This window comes from Culex pipiens, chromosome 3 (assembly GCF_016801865.2).
Source record: "Culex pipiens pallens isolate TS chromosome 3, TS_CPP_V2, whole genome shotgun sequence".
Lineage (NCBI taxonomy): Eukaryota > Metazoa > Arthropoda > Insecta > Diptera > Culicidae > Culex > Culex pipiens.
The window spans coordinates 21,989,172-22,009,906 of record NC_068939.1 but is presented as its reverse complement, the minus strand read 5'-3'; the positions used below and the strand labels follow the sequence as shown (position 1 = coordinate 22,009,906).

At 34.9% G+C, this 20,735-nt stretch overlaps 1 protein-coding gene across 2 annotated transcripts in view; it reads right to left on the bottom strand.

Annotated features, from left to right (window-relative positions):
- The window catches only part of LOC120425581 (protein bric-a-brac 1-like), a 364,434-nt gene that overhangs the window by 87,885 nt on the left and 255,814 nt on the right, over positions 1 to 20,735 (bottom strand). The gene's annotated exons all lie outside the window — the stretch shown is intronic.

The window sequence follows — 20,735 nt, the reverse complement described above, 5'->3', positions numbered from 1 at the left end:
TTTAAAAAGATCAAACATTCAATAATACGTCCTTTTGAAATGTTAATCTTCATTCAAAATATTGTTTTCGAAAATATCGGAAAATTTCACAAATGTTTCATGACTTAACATTGAAAATCGAACCATTAGTTGCTGTGATATCGACAATAGAAAATGAGGGGGTTGTTTGCAAATTTCAACCTGAAAAAAATTAAAAATGGTCCCTCATAGTCACTTTTTTTAAAAAAATCTAAAAACTGCAAATATTTCGCTGAAATCCAACTTTTGGTGGATATCTAGTGAACGGGGCCCATTATCAAAAATCTGTAAAGTACTTTTGGATTGCAAATTTAACTTTACGTAAAAAATGAGTGCAAAAAAATTGTATGTATAAAATTACGATTTTTTTTCCAAAAATGAAATTTTTTTCAAAAATTTATAACTCGGCGGCAAAATTTTTTACCATACTTCTCTATGGCTCAAAAGTTGCGAGTTTTTGTGCCCTTCAAAAAAATTCGAAAAATATACGGAATTTGGGAAAATTGAGATTTAAAAAAATTTTAGTCCTCATTAATACCTACAACTTTTCCGAGGACACCAAATTGATCAAAAAATTCCTTCACAAGTTACTTATTTTCGAAAATTTACGTACCATTCTGTATGGAAAGCTGCCAAAATTGTATGGAGATTTTATTGGTGAACCAATTACACAAAATGGCTTCTTTGGTCATAGGGAAGGCCCTCACAAAGTTTGAGCAGTATAAAAAATACAAATAATAAAAATGGTCGAAATCGGCTGATTTCGTAAAGAATTGCTCATATTTATTTCATGAAAAATTTTGCGTCAAAAAATTTGTATTGTACATGACAAATGATCAAAACTTTAATTTTGTGATGAGTTAAAAACATTTTTTGCAATTCCTGAAAACATCATTAAATTTGATTTTGTTGTTTCCCCGCTTGAATGTTGTTTGCCGTCAAAATAAACTTTGAATATTTTGTCAACCTACGACCATACAGAAGAAATATGTATAAATTTGGAAGGCTGAATATTACCTCTTTTAGAATGTATTTTTCCTCAATTTAGATTGAAAAAGTGACATTATACCATAAAAGCAGTAAAATTACCCATTTTCAGAGGTTTTTTGTAAAATAAAAGATGTACACAGCAAAAAAAAAAATTTTTTTTGGAATGTTGAACATTTGGTAGGTTGAATATTACCGCTTTTTTGAGTAATAATACCTAAACATTTGTAAAAATGTGAACCTGATGAATATTCACCAGAAACTGATGAAAATTCATCATTTATTGATTTAATATAACACACTAACATTTCCTGATGAGTATTACCATCATTTTTTTCTGTGTACACAGAAAAAAAAAGTTGAATGTTGGAAGGAAGAAAATTTGGTTGGTTGAACATTACCTCTTTTTTGTGTAATATTACTAAAAAATGTGTAAAAATGTGAACCTGATTCATCAAAAACTGATGGATGTATGGGCTTACACAGCAAAATAAAGTTGAATTTTGGAATGTTGAAAATTTGGTAGGTTGAATATTACTCATTTTTTGAGTAATATTACTCAAAAAATGTGTAAAAATGTGAACCTGATGAATATTCATCAGAAACTGATGAAAATTCACCAATTCCTGATGTAATATTACACTTTTTTTTGCCACAAGATCTGTCACCATTTCCTGATGAATATTACCATCATTTTTTTTTTCTGTGTATAAAAGCTTTATTACATTTCTCATAACTGAAAATAGAATATTTTTTTCAGTGTGGTAAAAACCTGGATAATAAATAAGCTTATGTAAATATTTAAACGAGTCAAATTGAAAAACTGCCACATTCAAACTTATGAGAAATTGGACGAGCTTTCCGGTAAAAATATTTACGAGACTGAAAAATCAAGTCTGTCATATAGAAATCGTAAAAAACTACCAAAAAACCTATTTTTTCAACATTTTTATTTTTAAAACCGATGTATCTTCACAAGGATTAGACATAGGACAATGGTCAATATGGAGACTTTTATGTAAAATTGTCTGGGGAATCGATTCTCACTATCGGTTTTTAAAAATTTTGACGTTTAGACCACTTTTCAAAAAAACAGTAAATGATTTATGTATTTTCCTGCATTTTTCATGAGTCTTTTTGTCACATTTTAGGCTATTTTCACAAAAATTTTGAACGAAAAAAAATCGTGACATCACCTTAAAATTTAACTTTTAAACTTAAAAATTGAAAATTCTCATAAAATTGGCGTGTATTTTTCTTTCAGTGTATTTTTTTCAGAAAGCCCATCAAATTTCCTACAAGTTTGTCTCTGACCACTTTTTGATACGATGCAACGGCTTCGAGATACAGTAATTTTTGAATTACAAAATACAAAAATATTTAAATAACTTACGCCCTTCTCAAATGTCATTTTTGAGTACAATTGGCTCCATATACACAAAAATGGCTTATATAGGCCTAGGATAACATGTCTAAAAAGTTTCATTGAAATCGGAGAGGGTCGGGTACAAAAGTACCAGAAAAATTCCCGATTTGAGCTGGAATTGCTTTATAATACTATTACAATCTAAAAAGTAACCCTGCAAAGTTTCAAAAACATATTTTTCTAAAACAAAAAAATTGCTCTAAATTTAAAAAATACCTCTCTGGGTTTGAAAATTACTTTGAATTTCCCATAAAATGATATTTCTTTCGATTTTTGACAGTAAGTAACGGAACTTTTTTTTCCTTTTTTGATGAAAAATACGTGTTTGCGTCCAATTATACAAAACTTTCAGGAGTGATTGTAAAATATTTATTCAAATGATTTATAAAATTTTCAGTGATATAAAATTTTGAGATTTTCTTCATTTTTTATTGTTATTTCTGCAACATTATATTTCCGTCAAGTTTAATTGATTTTCATTTGATCATGTTCATAAACAAATATATTATTTTATTATTGATTTAATCTGAAATATACTTCCAACCAAGGGTCCTGAATGCTCCAAAAAGACTCAGCCACTCGCGAGCACAAATCGAGCGCAACGTATACCTAACTGCTCTGATATATTTCTACCGTTTGTCAGTTCCACACCAATCGCTACTGAACACTCTGTCTTTGCTTTCGCTCTCACTCCATTTGGGTAGTAAAGCGAATGTTTCAGAGAGACCGATTGCGTTATGTCGCTGTTAGCGGAGTCAAAATAGTTTACGATCGCCTTTGTTTTATTCATTTTATAACACCTAAACTCCCAAGCTCGAGAAAAAGGGAGAAATTCCTTACAGAATTTCCCCTTTTTCACGAGCTTGGTAGTTTAGGTGTTGAATTGCCTAAAATCAATGTTATCAACAATATTTTGCAATTTTGCTAAATTTTGTTGTAAACATAGCATCAAAGACACATTTGACAGCAATTTCCCCCATTTCAAATTCAAATTGACGGCAGACTGTGGTAGTGCAGGCCAAGTTAGCGACGCGCTCTCATTTCGTTCTCTTATTATTTTTTTCTCCTTCTTGAGCATATTCGGTTGTGACTCGGGTCGACGGACGGAGTAGAAAAAGAAATTCACGAAGTATTTCTAGAGTTTTTTTTATTGAAAAGGTCCTATAAGCTATAAGGTCATATGTTTATGGGACTTAAAAAATACTCTAGATTTGTATTGCTTTGTAAAGCAATTGACCTAGCCACTGACAGCCAGTGAGTCGTGTTCGCTAGCGAGTTGTTGCGAGCTGCAATCGGCAAAGATTCGTTCGGCGATGAGTGAGTGATTTCTGATCTTTGAACCGAAAATCCGAAACCGAAGATCTTGCAAATTGGAACATGAAAACATTCACAGGATAAATTATGACAAGCGTCTATCATAGTTTTTTTTAAGAACTGCATTAAACATGATTGTTCATGTGATTTGAACACACAGTAAAAATCATAGTAAAATAACATCTTAGAATGTGGATAGGTTTTTGTCACAAAAAATGCGTAATATGCCTCCAAACTTGTTTAAATTTTTCACTTTTTATGAATAATTCGACTTTTTTCACATACATTGAGGAAAAATTACATCGGAAATGAGGGAATATTCAAACTTGTAATTTTCAACCTAAAAAAATGTTTTTTGAAAATTCATGAAAAATTAAGCGTCAAAAAATGTTTATACGATAAATATGCTGAAAAAAACAAGTTTTGTAACGAGTAAAAAAAACAGTTTTGCTTCAGAAATCATATTTTACTTGAATTTGTCAGAGTTTCCTCGCTTGAATGTTATTTGCAGTTAAGATTAAGTTTAAAATGTTGTCAAACTCCGAATCAGTTCACAGTAAAAGTAGAATTTGGACGGTTGCAAATTTGGTTGGTTGAATATTATCTCTTATAGAGAGATTCAATAGAAACGGATGAAAATTTTACCAGTTTCTGAAGTAAAATTACACATTTTTTTCACTGTGTATACAAAAGTAATACTTGGACATGTATGAATGGTATTGAAAAGTTTTTTTCAGTACTGTTTTTTTCCGGCCTTTTCTCTTACACAAAATCTGTCAACAATCACCGATGTACTATAACCTTGATTTTTATTTGTAGTTGAAATTATCTACAGTTTCAGTTTCAATTTCAATTCGTATGAATTTTTCAAAGAAGAATTGAGTTCCCACCCTGCCCGTTCCAATTCCCAGGCGAAAGGAGTTCTCGATCAGTTTTTAGAATTCCCGAATGCCTCGGTGTCCAGCATGAACAAAAAAAAAAAAAGTGGGAAGCAGACGACCATGCAGCATGATTTACATGTTGAGGGTCTTTACTTCTTGGTAGCTGCTGCTGCTGCCACACCACACCGTACAGAAGTCGTGAAGTGTTCCAGCCCCCGTGGACGAATCGGCTGGCCGAACAGGGGTCGCGAGAGAAGGGGCGAAAATTATTAGTTGCAAATAAAATATAAATCCATGTTCGATATAATTTGCTGTTTTGCCAACAATGATGGGGTTTCTGGGGGCCGGGCTCTCGGGGAGATGCACTTTGAATTGTTCCTCGATTGTCGGCCGGCGCAGAAATTTTGCAGTTTTTTTTTTCGTTTCTGTTGTTTTTGTGCGATGGGATCGGTTTGATTGAGCATTTGGTTGGGAGAATTAGTTCAAACATTTCGAGAAGCCCTTCAGGTTCAGTTGACGATGATGATTGATGCAGTTTGATGCAACAAAGTTACTGTTCAAAATTGAAGGTTAGATACACAAAACTCAAGCTGGAAACTTGGAATGCCTTGGGAAATACATTATTTTTTGATTGAGGGACAAACCAACGAATGTCACATTTTCAGGGCAATGAAAATAAAATGTTTTGAGCAAAAAATCTGAGAATCAGTGGGTTATTAATCACCGACAGGCTGTTACATCACTCGGTCCCCACAGGCGGAACCACGGCCACGGATGGGTCACTTATAAAAATGACCTGTTTGCAATAAAATATTCAATTCCGGCCAACTATACCTCTCACCTCACCCGAGAGTTGTGGCACAATTAATTTTGCACGTGTTTGGCAAAACCCTGTATGGGTAGACTATGATACGGCTTGTAATTAGGGTAATTTATACCAAACTGCACGCGGGTTGGGGCCAAGGGGAGTCATGCTTGGCCCGATATGAATACCAAATGTGCGCGCAGGGCAACCCGGGGTCCTCCAAGTCGAGCTTTTTTATCGAATTAACGTCAATAAAAGAGAGGGAAATGCATCCATAAGAAATTACAGCCGCAAACAAATTGACATATTTATAGAAAAAAAAGAGAATCAACCTGAGACGGCTGAACCGGGTGACTTCGAAACGGAAGCGAAAAATTACTCCTAATTCCAGTCCGTTAAATGGACTCCGCGTGTAATAACATCGCCGGGCCATCATCGATCGGTTTGAGACGGGGGTTTCCCCACGCTCCTCTTACCCCTGATAATTGAAATTAAATTAATAATTACACCATTATAAATGCATACGCGATGACAAATGAAGAAAATGAACGTCCTGAACTAGAAATACTAAAAGCAAGGGGCAGAAGTGAAACAGAAATCAATCAAGTCAGAGGAAAGAAAGAAGTTGAACCCTTTCAAGGGGCAAACTCCCGAGCGGGGTTCGCGTAATGGGACAAGAAAAATTATTTGTTAATTACAAGGTCTGGCCCGGAGTCCGGTGACGGACGGGTTGGCTGCCAAGTTCGGACAGCGGAAAGTCAAGCTGGAAGTTTAAGCTTAAACTGACTGCGTCATCAGCCTTTCCCATTCCCATGTTTATTATAATTCAAACCTAATACTACGATGACAACTTCCAGTGAAAAATGTTGCACTCTGCAAGGCTGATAAGGGCGTGAATAATTGAGGATGGTGTTTACTGTGGAAGCGTTTTGAGGCAGGTTCAGGTGGAAAAACAGGACAATTATTGTGCGGAAAGAACTTTCAGTAGAAATTTATAACTTGATCCAATATTTCAATTTCGAGAACTCATCAGCACTAGTTGCAATCAACCCCGGATCTGAACCCGGTTTGCAAAGGGTCTCCCTTTCCCGAGTGCATTTGCATGACGCACAAACAAATACAGCTTAATTGCAGCGTACGGCAACAAAGAATTGTTTCACTGCGCTGAGGAGAAGATCCATAAAGACGATCGAAGAACGCACATTTTCCCTTTCGGAGAAATGACGATCGGGGAGCATTCGAAATGAAAAGTTTGAAAGATGAGTTCTGGCTCTCTGTAATTTGCATCCATTATTTTTTAATGTGTGTGAATGCAGATCACGAGTTAGAAGAAGATCAAAAGTGAACATGAAATATTAAAAGTGAAAACATTTACAGAAAAAAAGATGGAGGTTGAAACGAATCCAACTGAATAAAAAAAAACATTGAATTTTAACTCGTTTTTATTTTTTTCCGTGTATAGGAGTGCATTTTAGGCATTTTTTTTTCTCTAAGAAAGACTTTATTTGTTTTATGTTTTTCTTCGGTCCTTTCTAGTATGTTTATAAGCAATTTTCTTGTTGATTTTTTTGTTTGTTTTTGGTAGTATAAGGGCTGTCCTTCAACCTCCAATCGCTAGCTTTTGGTATTTTTTTCTATTTTGATTGTTTTTCGATTTTTTTATAAATCAAATTGAACCAAAAAGGGGATGTTAATGAAAAACACGGCAAGAGATGACCCCTGAAAAAATTAAATAGGTTAAACCGAGTTGGATAAATACGATGAGTGCTTTGCAATGAGTTCGATACAACTTTTTTTTTGCACTTCCAAGAAAAAACCTTTAAACCTTTCAGGCCTGAATTTTTTTGATATGTTTTTTTATTTTTAAGTTGATGATGGGAAAATGATTCTCATGACCATACGAAAATTACAGGCTAGTTTTTGATTTTTTATTATTTTTGGATCATATATCCCCATCAGGCCTGAAACAGTTATATTGGATTTTAAGTCAATCGTCCACGTGTTTAGTCAATTCATCTTTCACATCAAATGTATTGTATAGTTTATAACGTCATGATTCGAATTCCTGGACGCTTCGGAATCCGGACACCTCATCTTCTTTATCAAGTATTTGGATATAAGTTCGCATCATGAATGTCAAAATTGTGTTATTTGATGATTTCGAACACCAACTTTCATTTAAAGTTTGTTTGAACGCTGTAGTTAATGCCAAAACAATCATATAAAATAAAATTATAAGTTTATCAAAAAAGTGAAACATTTCACTGAAATATTTCATAAGCGTCCGATGCTCCGGGAAGGCAAAGCAGAAATTCATATGGTTTTGATTTCCTTAAATTCTAGAATCTTTTTATAAAAAAATATCGATTGTTTTGATGTTAACAGCTTATTTGAGACCTAAAGAATGCCATTCACTAACATTTCCGTCCAAATTTGTGCGGCTCATAAGCAAAATCGAGTGTCCGGAATTCGAAGCAAACTTGTCCGGATTTCGAATCAGCTTTCATCAGTGTCCGGGATTCGAAGCACAACAAGTCATTTTAAATTTCAAATGCTGATGAAAAATTGTTAGAAAATACATATTTTGCATGCATTCTCTTAAAACTGACTGTTTATACTACATCCTGATGATATTTCTACATTTCCAACTTGTTACATGATTTTTTGCCAGCTATAACAAAAATGATATGCTACAAAGTGTCCGGATTTCGAATCATGCCGTTAAGTTAGTTTTAAATTGAACACTTTTGTAAATGTAGAATTTTGATAATTACCTAAATAAACTTATTAAAAATACTAGCATTAAACATTGAGCTGAAAAATCAACGATAGGACACTACATAATATTTTACAAGGTTGTTAACAATAAAATTATCGAGGCTCGATAACGATAACGATAGTTCCATCGTTATTGTCGGGACTATCGACAATCTATCTATCGTTATCTTTATTTTGATAATTCTTTTGGCGATAATCTTATCGCCGATGATGGACGATAACTCATCTTTAAATCTTTCTTAAATGCTTCCACTAAGAATATATTTTTTGAAAATGTAGTAAGTTTCAAAGTATAAATATGTACTCAAAATTGTTGACAAAATACCGTATTTTTCGAAAATACTCACATTTTCAAGATGGGTTGCAAGATGGGTATCAAACGAAGTAAAGTTTTGTATGCCTTTTCACTTTATTAGAAATTTTTTTTTTACAAAATACCACATTTTTTCGAAAATTTTAACATTTTCAAAAAAAAAACAACAACAAAAACTGTAATATAGTAAAAAAGCATACAACATTTTGCTTAATTTGATCCCCATACAGCATATTTTAAAAATTTGAGTATTTTTGAAAAGTACGTTTTTTGTGATTTTTTTTGTATTTTACAAAGAAAAACTTTAGTAAAGTGAAAATTAAACAAAATGTCGCTTCGTTTGATACCAATGTTGCAAATTATGAAAATTGGATTACTTTCGAAAAAATAGGGTATTTTTCGAATAATTGTGAGTACATATTTTTGCTTCGAAACTTAGGCCGCTGCAAATATTTTTCAAAGTTTATGTCTTTTTTTTAAACTTTTCAGCCCTTGTATCGATAAATATTACTTTTTGATTCTGTTATTTGTGATGAAGAAAAGTCATTTTGTCATTCGATGACAGGAAAAGAACTAAGGTTATTTTACAATAGAACGTAACCTTGAGTATTATCAAACATGGTTACGTCCGTTAGAAAAATTATCTCAGAGGAAGTATTTTTTCATCGGAGTATGTGCATATTTCATCGCATTTTTAGGTCGAAGTTATTATTATTATTATTTATTTTTACGGAAAACTATTATATTTAGAAGCTTTTGGAGAACAAATTTATTCATTCTTTCGAAAATTATAAAGAATCATAGTTAGAAAAAAATCGGGCCATTCAATAATGACGTGACCGAGCCACGTAGCCTAGTGGTAACGCTTCCGCCTCGTAAGCGATAGATCGGGGTTCAAATCCCGGCTCGGACCAACATAACTGGTGATCTTTTCCCTTCTGGATTCGATTGCTTAGTAAAGGGAAGGTAGTGTATCGTCACAAACTGGACCTTATCACGACACCTTAGGGAGGCGACCTATGGAATGTTAACATTAACCTAAACATGTTAACATTAGTTGAGTGAAAAACTGCCACTGAATCCGCTTTGTAAATGCCGGCCCCGATACTCTTCACGGGTGTTCCCCTCAGGAACTGGGAAAGATTTACTTTTTTTAATAATGACGTAACGTTTTACATAGTTTGTTGATCCCCAAAGGGATTTTTAGAAAAAAAAAACTTAATTTCAAATTAAGTTCCTTTGTTTCTTTTTTTAGAAGATAGTTTAAAAAAATACTTCATTGTTAATCCCACCTTAAAAAAAATCTAAAAAAATCAGTGGACCAAAACAATATTGGCAAAAAATTTAAATTAATACTGAAAAATCTTGTAAATCGTTTGTAGTTTTGTATTTTTTGTATTTTTGATCATTTGAATGCTTTTTTTTTTTCAAATTATTTGTCTTTGGTACCTTCAATTTACCCATTGACTTAAAAACAATAAAAAAAATATCCTCTTTGCCCTCTGATTTTTGGGAGACAAAACCTTAGCCATAGTTTTTTTTAATCAATTTAGGGGGGCGTTCTTTTATTACGTGACGCAAAAAGTAACGTAATTTCTCCGCATTTTTTCAACAGAGAATTTTATTTATTTTATTTTGTTATTTCTTTTGAATTGAAATTGACAGGGAAATAATAATCAAAAAGCTAATGTAATATAAATCCGGAAAATGTTTTGAAAACTCTATTGACTATTAGCGATTTCAGAACTCAAGAAACTCAAGATTGCGTAAAAAAAGTGAAAATCATAAAGTTTTGCTTTGAATAATGCTGGATGAATTGATTTGTAGATAAACACCTTATTGAAATTTGGATTGCATTGATTTGTTCATAAATTGTGTTGAGGAGGTCCACTGATAAATATTAATCTTTGAAAAAGGTTAAAGGTTTAAAGAGTTTGGTTTTAAATTTGCTTAAATATCCTTCCAGGCGTATCCTGTATCATGCACTAACATTTTCCTCTAGCCAACTTCTAGCTGTTCCATTTTCTGAATTTAATTTCTCTTCCAACTCTGAACTAAATGTTGCATATAAATTTGCATCCAAATTCCCAAAGGACATTCCAGCCCAGCCATCTCTTTTAGCTTCGAAGGCCTTTCCAAAAGGCATTTCTTTCTCTCCGAGGTTCATCTTTTTTTCAAACTCCGACTATCTCCATCTTGCTCCGTCGTCGTCGTCGTCGTGATTAATGATAAATGAAGCTTATCACTTATTCAAAACATTTTTCTACGTCCTTCCACCTTCCAGCGCATGTATGTGAGGTGATGTTCTTACAAGGCAGCAAACATGAGTGTGTGTGTGTTTGTATGAATGTGTATATATTTGAATGAATTATTCACCGGTCCACTGTTCATATATGAATTCCCCTTGAATGGCAGGACGATTCGTTCATGGGAGCCAACTCAGGATGGCGGTGGTGGCGGCAGTTGGCAGCTGTTTATGCCTCCAGAACCAGGAATTGTGAATTGTTGATGATTTTCTGAGTAAGCCGTTTTCTGCCGCACCAGGTATTCGCCCATACGTTTTACTCGCGGACACCCCTGCAATTCGGGATTAATTTTTAATCGCTTTCGAAGGTTTTCCGAGCTCAATGATTCATATTGCAGCGAGCGAGCGTGTGGTGTCTGAAGAAGTGGTCCTCGGAGTGTTGAAGGCGAGTAGTCGCTGCTCAACATTGTTGATTTCTTGAAATGTGTCCAAGCTCGAAATTTATCATAACCTTAAATATATGCACAAGTGGCGTGTTCTTCCCGAACTGATGTGGGGGACATTCTTTGAACAACTGGTTCTCCGCTCGTCAACTGCAGCAGGTCGTCGTCGACGACCGGTCGGAATTTGAGTGAGTAACGAGTGGATTGTACCGTACGGTGGTACCCGGACTCGGCGAGTAGTAATTATATTCATATTTAAATATAAATTATATATTTATGTTCGTTTAGGACGTGCAACGTGTTTCACCGTGATGCACCGCTCACAAGTTTACAGAGTGAAGCAGGAATGCTCATTAAAGATGTCTGGTTTGAAGCTCATAGAAGTTCTGGTAAGAGGTGATGAAGACGCTACCAGACGACATCGGAGCAGTTTCTGGCAAAGCAGTAGGTGCTACTAAGTAAACGATGAAGATGACTGACGAGACGTCCTTGTCGGCACGTGGTTAACGGTGGAAGATGACGCTGTGGTACTTAGTTCAGACAAAGTGGTCCTTTCGGCGGTACTTACGGTGCGATAATTAATAATTGCATTCTAGAGGTTGTGGTAAATGCACGCTGGAGGTTTTCAGACGGAATGACGGGAATTTAGTCACAATTTGACAGTGTTGTTTGATATGAGCGCAACATTATTGTAATTTTTATAGTTTTTTTTATTCAGCTATTGTTAGGCAAATGCTCAAAAGTGCTTCAGGCCTGAAGCAACTTAAACCAAGTGTTACTAAATTACTAAAACATCCATTGGGTGGCTTGCAAAATCTAATCGATTTTATGTTTAAAAATCTCATCATGATGCTGCATTAAGTTCATTTAAATTTGCTTAGTCAGACGATCAGTTGTATCAACAGCTGAAAAATATGCCAAATCATGAAGAGTACCGAGGTCTTTAAATTCATATTGTACATACTGATTCATTTGATCAACATGTGCAACTGCGACAGTAAGATAAAGTTTGTTGATTTTGTAACAAACTTTATTACTGAGCAAATCTCTACGTATGCGCAAATCCATTTTCACTGATTTTTTTTTTAAATTTGATTGAGGCTTTGTCCATCACTTTCTCATGTTTAAAAACGGTCTTTTTAAGACTTAATCACAGCTCAAATTTAACGAGGACCATTTTTTGCATTTTAGTCATGATTTTTAAGTTTTTAAATGTTTTCTTTCATTGAGATGTTAAAATTGCAACATATTTTTTTTTGCTGGTCTACATAGTAAAAAGTTGGGTAATTTTGGAAGGAGTAAAATTTATATGTGGTTTATTACCTCTTAAATGATGTAATTTTGTCACAATGATGAAGAAAATGATTTTAAAAATATTAAATTTGACCAAAAATTAGAATTCACAATACAATTGGTATACCTAAAATATTTATAAGGATTTGGGAAGCAATAAATAAGCATTATTTAATTTTCCAAATAAATTTACACAAAATCAAAAGTTTTTAAAGTTGAAGAAATAAAAATATATGAAAAACTTGTATTTTTTTTGTTAAAATTTGATTCTCATTTTAGTTGTGTTTCAGTAAAGATACTCTTCCTGCCAAATATCAAATGAATAATCAAATCAAATCATTAAATTTGTGCCAAAATTGAGTATCATAGGTCAAGGGAAAGTTTAATAAAACGATGTGAAGTTCTGAATATGGATCATTCATTGAAATAACAAGAGTACTGCATTGTAAAGAAATTAGAAACTACATCAAAGAAGCGATAGAAGCTACCTATTTTAAAATAAATATATTTATTTTGAGAAAATAACTCGAAACAATATTATCTACCTATAATCAAACAGGAGACAAAATAAACTTCATGTATGTAATAATCTGTCTTTGAAACGGACGAATAAGGTTTTTTTCAAATTTATTTGAATTTTTCCTCAAATTTTCAAATTACTATTGTCACTCAGAGTTGTAATTAATTAGTAAATCTAGCTCAAAAAAGTAAAAAACAACCGAATCTAATTTAAAATAAATATAAAACCAGGAAAAAAACGAAATACGTCTAAAAGTTGTGGAAGGAAACAGCAAAATATTATGTGAAATTACTGAACAATTTTAAACCCATAGTTAAAAATAGATTTAAAATTGATAATATTTTCTAAATATCTTAACAAAAAATTTCATAGAAATAGAGTTAAAATAATAAAAGAATAATATATGAATTTCGGATCAACATTTGCCTTCCTCACTTAGGTAAGGCTATAATCCTGCTCTAAAAATGAACTTTTTATTAAAATCTCAAAGACCCACCTTTATGTATACATATCGACTCAGAATCGAAAACTGAACAAATGTCTGTGTGTGTGTATGTGTGTGTGTATGTATGTATGTGACCAAAATTCTCACTGAGTTTTCTTAACACTGGCTGAACCGATTTTGATCAAACCAGTTGCAATCGACTTGGTATAGGGTCCCATACATCGCTATTGAATTGTTTGAAGTTTTGATAACTAGTTCAAAAGTTATGCATAAAAATGTGTTTTTGCATATATCCGGATCTCTTTTATAGGCCTGTAAACGATGTCCGGATCCATCATCCGACCCATCGTTGGTTAGGTAAACGAGAGACTTTTCCAACGAGTCCACAAGATTAAAGATCTGGCAACCCTATCTCGAGTTATGACCACTTGAGTGATATTTATGTACTTTTTTGAAGCCGGATCTCACTTAATGACTTAAATGTATGTAAACCATGTCAGATCATCGTTGATTAGGTAATCGAGAGACCTTTCCAACGAGCTCACAACATTGAAGATCTGGCAACCCTGTCTCGAGTAATGACCACTTTAGTTATATCTGTGTACTTATTTTTCTGGATCTAAAGAAAAAGGTGAAATATGTGTCCAAACCACTCATATTACCCATTGTTGATAAAAAGTGAGGAAGGCATCAACCACATAGGTGGATTAAGTTAGTTTTTAAGTTCAGTTTGATTCTAACAAAAAATAAATAAAGAATTTTTATTTGACGATAAAGTAATTTTATTTTATTTATTTATTTATTTACTGTATTTCCTGTTTTATTCACTTTGATTAAAAATAAGAGAAATATAAGCTCGAGCTTAAGTATGACTCCTAAACTACACTAAAGGGATTTAGAATTTTTAATCCCAAGATGACGGCCAGTACGGCGGTGACGAAATATTGAAAAAATGCATTTTATTATTTAAAAGGCAATCAACTATTAAAATTTGACTAAAATAGGGTCGCAGAACTCGGATTTGATGTTAAAAACAAGAAAAAGAAAAAAACTAAAATAAATGTCCGTGATTCGATCATCCGAAGTCCCATGCAAACCTTCGGATAATCGAACTTCGGATAATCGAATTTTCGGATAATCGAGTCTGGACTGTAATCCGAAAACGTTCGTTTCAAATTTGGTTCTAATTTAAGAAACAATCATTGACAATAGTAGCTAAAAGCTTGGTGATAAAAAGAAAGTTAGTTGTTAAAATATATTTGTAAAACAAAATCATTTTTTTTAGAAAAGCTTTAAATTTGGTTGAGTGTAAATTTAAAGGGATATAATTAATTTAAATAAAATTTAAATTGAAAGACAATTCGATTTTTGTGCAGGAAATTTTATTTGATCATTATTAGAGATTTAATTTTATGAAATTAAAAAAAAAAAATGGAAAACATTTAAATAATAACATCTCAAAATCAAATGATACATTATGCAAAGAGAAAGTTTATTGTAGTTCATCTTTCAAACTACTAAAATTTTTACAAATTTCTTTTTTTTTTGTGATTACCATGCGTCCCGCGATACTACGGCAAATGTCCAAAACGGCCCGCGATGTTCAGCTGGCTGAGGACCACTGATATAGGCTCTCTAGACTTGGGGCGCAAATCCACCACAATTTCTTCCAGAATGATTTAGTAGATCTTCTACCAATTAAATTTCTTCGACTTAGACCCTTGAACCAAACCCAGAATCCCGTTCCAGCATCCTATCAACCTCGCATTCTTCCCAAAAACCACTTTCACTTTCGTCCACCCAACCCTCCTGATTCCTTTTGCCCTCACAACACTTTACCACGTGGCAAACCCCCTCCCGTTTTCCCGACCCCGGCAAAGTACCCATCTCAGCGAGGCACTTTTCGTCTGGCAAGCGTCTAGTCTTGCTCCTCGTCGTCGTCGTTTCTAGCAAAGCATGTGCTTATGTTGTATAATTCGCCCTCTTCTCTCATCGTCGTCGTCGTCGTCGTCGTCGTGGTGTGTATACGGTACATAAGACCAACTCTCGCTCTCAGCATCCACCACCAAACCGAGCTGCTTCAAGAAGAGCTCACCTCTGCTGAGAGTAGGTTGCTGCTGCCCCAGCAGGAAGAAATACTTCCGATCATCTGGTTTTGAGTTTTATTTTCCTCTTCCTCTCCGTCGTCGCCGTCGTCGTTTAGCAAGCAGCGCCCAACGAAGAAGACGCCCGGGAAGACATCACCCGCTCTCGACATCACAATCAACAGGTTCTTCCTCCAAGCTGCAAGGTTAGCACTGTTACGCGACGTTCTGCAAGTGTGCTGCACGCAGCGCGCAGACGAGAGAAGTGATTATTCGTCGCCTTCCGGCTACGCGACGGCTTGTGGTTCCCAGGAATTGGCGCCTCCTTAACAGGTTGGTCCAATGGCAGGACTCCGGCTCCGGGGTTGCCACAGCTGGTCCGTACAAGCTGTGAAAAGACGAGAGGGTGGCTTATGTACCACGGTGCGGTGATGACGACCCTTGTAGGTGGTTCCGAAAATGACAACACCACTTCTTCAAGTGGGATGACGACGGCGACGGCCGGGGCTCTTGAGGGTAGAATACTACAATGGTGTTTTCCGATTTGTCGGATGTGCTTGTACTTTGTTGCTTCTGCCCGGGGGATGGAGAGTCTTTGCGTGCGGTGAGTTCAACGAGAAAAGGTTCATTGGGAGGATTATGAGCACTTGGTGCGGTTTATGGGGAATTGAATGATGGAGGTTTTTCACACTAGAAGGAGAATTGGAGATGGTTACATTTTCCTAGATTCTCGTTGAAGGATTTTAACATGTTATAAAGATTTTTGTTCATAGGATGATTTCTTTAAAAAATATTCTATTCAAGGATTAAAAACGTTACTTAATCCAACTTAGGGTGGTTGGTGCCTTCCTCGCATATTTTTATCAAAATATCTGAGATCCGGCCTCAACAAAAGTTTAGTAAAAACACTAAAGTACTTATAACTTTTGATAGGGTTGTCAGATCTTCAATCTTTTGGGCTTGTTGGAAAGGTCTTTTGATTACCTATCCAACGATGGTAGATGATAGATCCGGACAACTTTTTCATCAAAATATTTGAGATCCGGCCTAAAAAAAGTGTATAAATAACACTTAAGTGCTCATAACTTTTGATGGGATTGTCAGATCTTCAATCTTTTGAACGCGTTGGAAAGGTCTTTCAAATACCTTTCTAACAATATATAGCATGACGGGGTTTCTTACAAAAACCACCCTTTTTATAATATTTTAAACTCTAGCCAAATAGTTTTTTCAGCATAACTTTTGAAGTACTTTTCTAAACTTCATAATATTAACTAGGGTCTTGTGGGACCCCAAGACGAATCGAATGAGACCAAAACGGTCCAAATCGGTCCAGCCAGTCCGGAGATAATCGTGTGCATATTTTTCGGTGCACGGACTTACAGACATACACACGCACAAACATTTGTTCAGAATTTGATTCTGAGTCGATAGGTATACGTGAAGGTAGACCCACAAGGTCGATTAAAGAAGTTCATTTTTCGAGTGATTTTATAGCCTTTCCTCATTGAGGTGAGGAAGGCAAATGACAGAATTTCATGTGATTTAACAGATAAAGGATATATCTCTCTGAAAAAATGTTTAGGCAAACTGTAGCTTTTCTTTGTTTTTTAGGAGATCAATAATATCTATTCATCGCAAAATCAAGTTTTTTACTCAGTGTCTTGCGAACCTTCGTGGTGAACGGACACTAGAGCTGCGGTATTTTTTACTACCTAAGCTCAGAGTTATTTAAAAAAAAATCACAGTCTTTTTAAAGACTACCTGAGTTATTTTCCCAAATTCTAAACAGTCTTTTCAAGACTAACCCCACCTGAAATTTTGTTGTATTTTACAAACGAAGCCATCTTTTTAAGAGAACTTTGCTTGCAAAATGCGTCAAAACAAAGGTAAACGCAAATCTTCTGAAGATTTGGTCGTTACGTCGGTGAAGCGTTTGAACGCTAAACCGGCTAACGGAAACAGAAAAAGAAAACAGCCTCACCCGAGGTCTGATTCTGATTCTTAAAGTGAGGTCAATCCTCCAATTCCATTGGCAAACAGTTTCGGTGTTTTATCCGAAACTGTTGACAAGGATCCTTCTCCTCGTACTGAGCCTTCTGCCGTCGAGAAACGAGTAAAGGCTCCGCCAATTGTAGTGACTTCCGTCTCCGATTTGGCCAGCTTTCGAACGCAACTGAAGAATTGCAAGGAAACTTGCAATTTGAAGGTTTCGTTCCAGCTTGGTCGAAGAGGAGAATGTCGCTTGTTGACGGAATCTTTACAAGATCACCAAACTTTTGTTGGTTATTTGAAAAACCACAAACACAATTTCTACACGTATGAGACCAAGAATGCTCGTCCATTCAAGGCGGTCCTGAAAGGTCTCTCCAACGACTTGTCGGTGGATGAGATCAAAAACGAACTTAAGGTGTTGCTTGGCTTTGCCCCATCCCAAGTAATACCAATGAAGAAAAAATCAAACGGGAATATTTCTCGCTTTGGTTTGACTTCACAATTTTATCTGATTCATTTCAACAGAAATGAAATCAACAATTTGAAACTTTTGGACAAAGTTCAGTTTTTGTTCCATGTACGGGTAAAGTGGGAGCATTTTAAGAAACATGGCGGTAATGGCCAGAATCTGACCCAGTGCCGGCGTTGCCAGGCATTCGGTCACGGTACTGATCATTGCGCCATGGTTCCAAAATGCATGGTTTGCGGGGATTCTTCTCACGACAAGGACAATTGTCCCGTGAAAGAAGTCACCCAATTTAAATGTGCAAATTGTGGTGGAAATCACAAATCAAATTTCTGGGATTGCCCCATCAGAAAAAAGGTTTTGGATTCTCGTGCTAAGCATCAGCCGAAATCCAAACCGAAATTTTCTCAAAGTCAGGTTGTACCTGCATCTTTAAATCAAACGTTCGTGCTGTCTCACTCGAACAATACCCCTACCGTGGAAAAGTTAGGTAACAGCAATGGCATTTCTTATGCCAACGTCGTTTCGGGTTCGGGTTCATCCACGAATTTTAAATCCTCTACCAATTTTCAAATTGGGCAGGTACCTCAAATTTCATTTGAAAATTTTTCTGCTGGCAACGCTTTGGGATCTTCTGATCTCGGCGATGTTACGTTTGAAAAAATGACTTTTTTGCAAAACTCACTGTTTGGTTTGATTCAAACAATGAGTAATGCTACATCCATGATGGAAGCAATCCAGATTGGATTAAAATTTGCGAATGATGTTGTTCTTACCCTGAAGTTTAATCATGGATCTAAGTAATTCCATCAATATTATGAATTTTAATGCTCGCTCTTTAAAAGCGAAAGAAAATGAATTTTTCAACTTTTTACGAGTTCATAACGTGCATGTTGCTGTTATAACCGAAACATTTTTAAAAACTGGCACTTATTTGAAAAGTGATCCAGATTATAAAGTTATAACCAATAACAGAATGAATCGAAATGGCGGTGGAGTTGCAATAGTTATCCACCGTAGTATGACTTATAGTACGTTACGTGACTTTAAGTTAAAAGTTATTGAAAGTTTGGGCATTGAACTTGAAACTTCTTTTGGGAAAATTATGATTGCAGCTGCATATTTGCCTTTCCAATGCACTGGGGAAAATAAAAATTATTTCAAAGGGGATTTGAATAAACTTACTCGGCATAGATCTCGATTTTTGATCATCGGTGATTTTAATGCCAAACACCAATCTTGGAATAATTCAAAAGTAAATTCCAATGGTAAAATTCTATTCAGAGATTGCACTTCTGGTCTTTATTCGGTTTTATACCCGAATGGACCAACTTGCTTTTCTTCTGTTAGAAATCCATCAACAATTGATTTGGTTTTGACAAATCAAAGTCAGTATTGTGGTCCTTTAGTGACTCATGCTGATTTTGATTCTGATCACCTTCCAGTAACTTTTTCACTTTCTCATGAAGCAGTTACCAGACCCAATAGTTCTGTGTTTAATTACCACAAAGCTAATTGGGACAGGTATCAGCATCATATTGAGAATAATTTAAATCATGATTTTGTTTTAGAAACCAAAGCTGATATTGATTCAGCCTTGGAATCTTTAACTAATGCAATTTTGGATGCTAAGAATATTGCTATTCCTAAAGTCCAAGTCAAATTTGATTCTCCCATTATTGATGACGATCTTCAGCTTTTGATTCGTCTGAAAAATGTTCGCCGAAGACAGTATCAACGTTCTCGTGATCCTGCACTGAAGCGAATTCAAAAAGATTTGCAAAAGGTTATTGACCACAGATTCACTCTCCTGCGAAATGAAAAGTTCGCAAGAGATGTCGAACAAATTAAACCTTATTCCAAACCTTTTTGGAAACTTTCAAAGGTTCTTAAGAAACCTCAGAAACCAATCCCTTCTTTAAAAGATGGTGATAATATTTTATTAACTAATGGGGAGAAAGCTCAAAAACTTGCTCAGCAGTTTGAGAGTGCTCATAATTTCAACTTAAATGTTTTGAGTCCTATTGAAGATCAAATTTCAATAGAATTTCAGAATATTGTTGAACAAGAGTTTTCATCAGATGATGTTTTGAATACGGATCTGAATGAAATAAAATCTATTATCAAAAAGTTTAAAAATATGAAAGCCCCTGGTGAGGATGGCATTTTTTACATTTTAATTAAAAAATTACCTGAAGCAACTTTAAGTAGCTTGGTCAAAATTTGCAACAAATGTTTTGATTTGGCATATTTTCCCAGTAGTTGGAAAAATGCCAAAGTAGTTCCGATTTTGAAACCGGATAAAAATCCTGCTGAAGCCTCAAGCTATCGGCCCATTAGTTTGCTTTCATCTATTAGTAAATTATTCGAAAGAATAATTCTTAATAGAATGATGACGCACATTAATGAAAATTCAATTTTCGCTGATGAGCAGTTTGGATTTCGCCTTGGGCATTCAACTACTCATCAGTTGTTGAGAGTTTCAAATTTAATTCGAAGCAACAAAACTGAGGGCTATTCTACTGGCGCAGCTCTTCTAGATATAGAAAAGGCATTTGACAGTGTTTGGCATAAAGGTTTGATTGCGAAATTGAAAAGGTTTAATTTTCCGATTTATATCGTGAAAATTATTCAAAATTATTTGACGGATCGTACTCTGCAGGTATGTTATCAGAATAGCAAATCTGATCAACTACCTGTACGTGCTGGCGTCCCTCAAGGA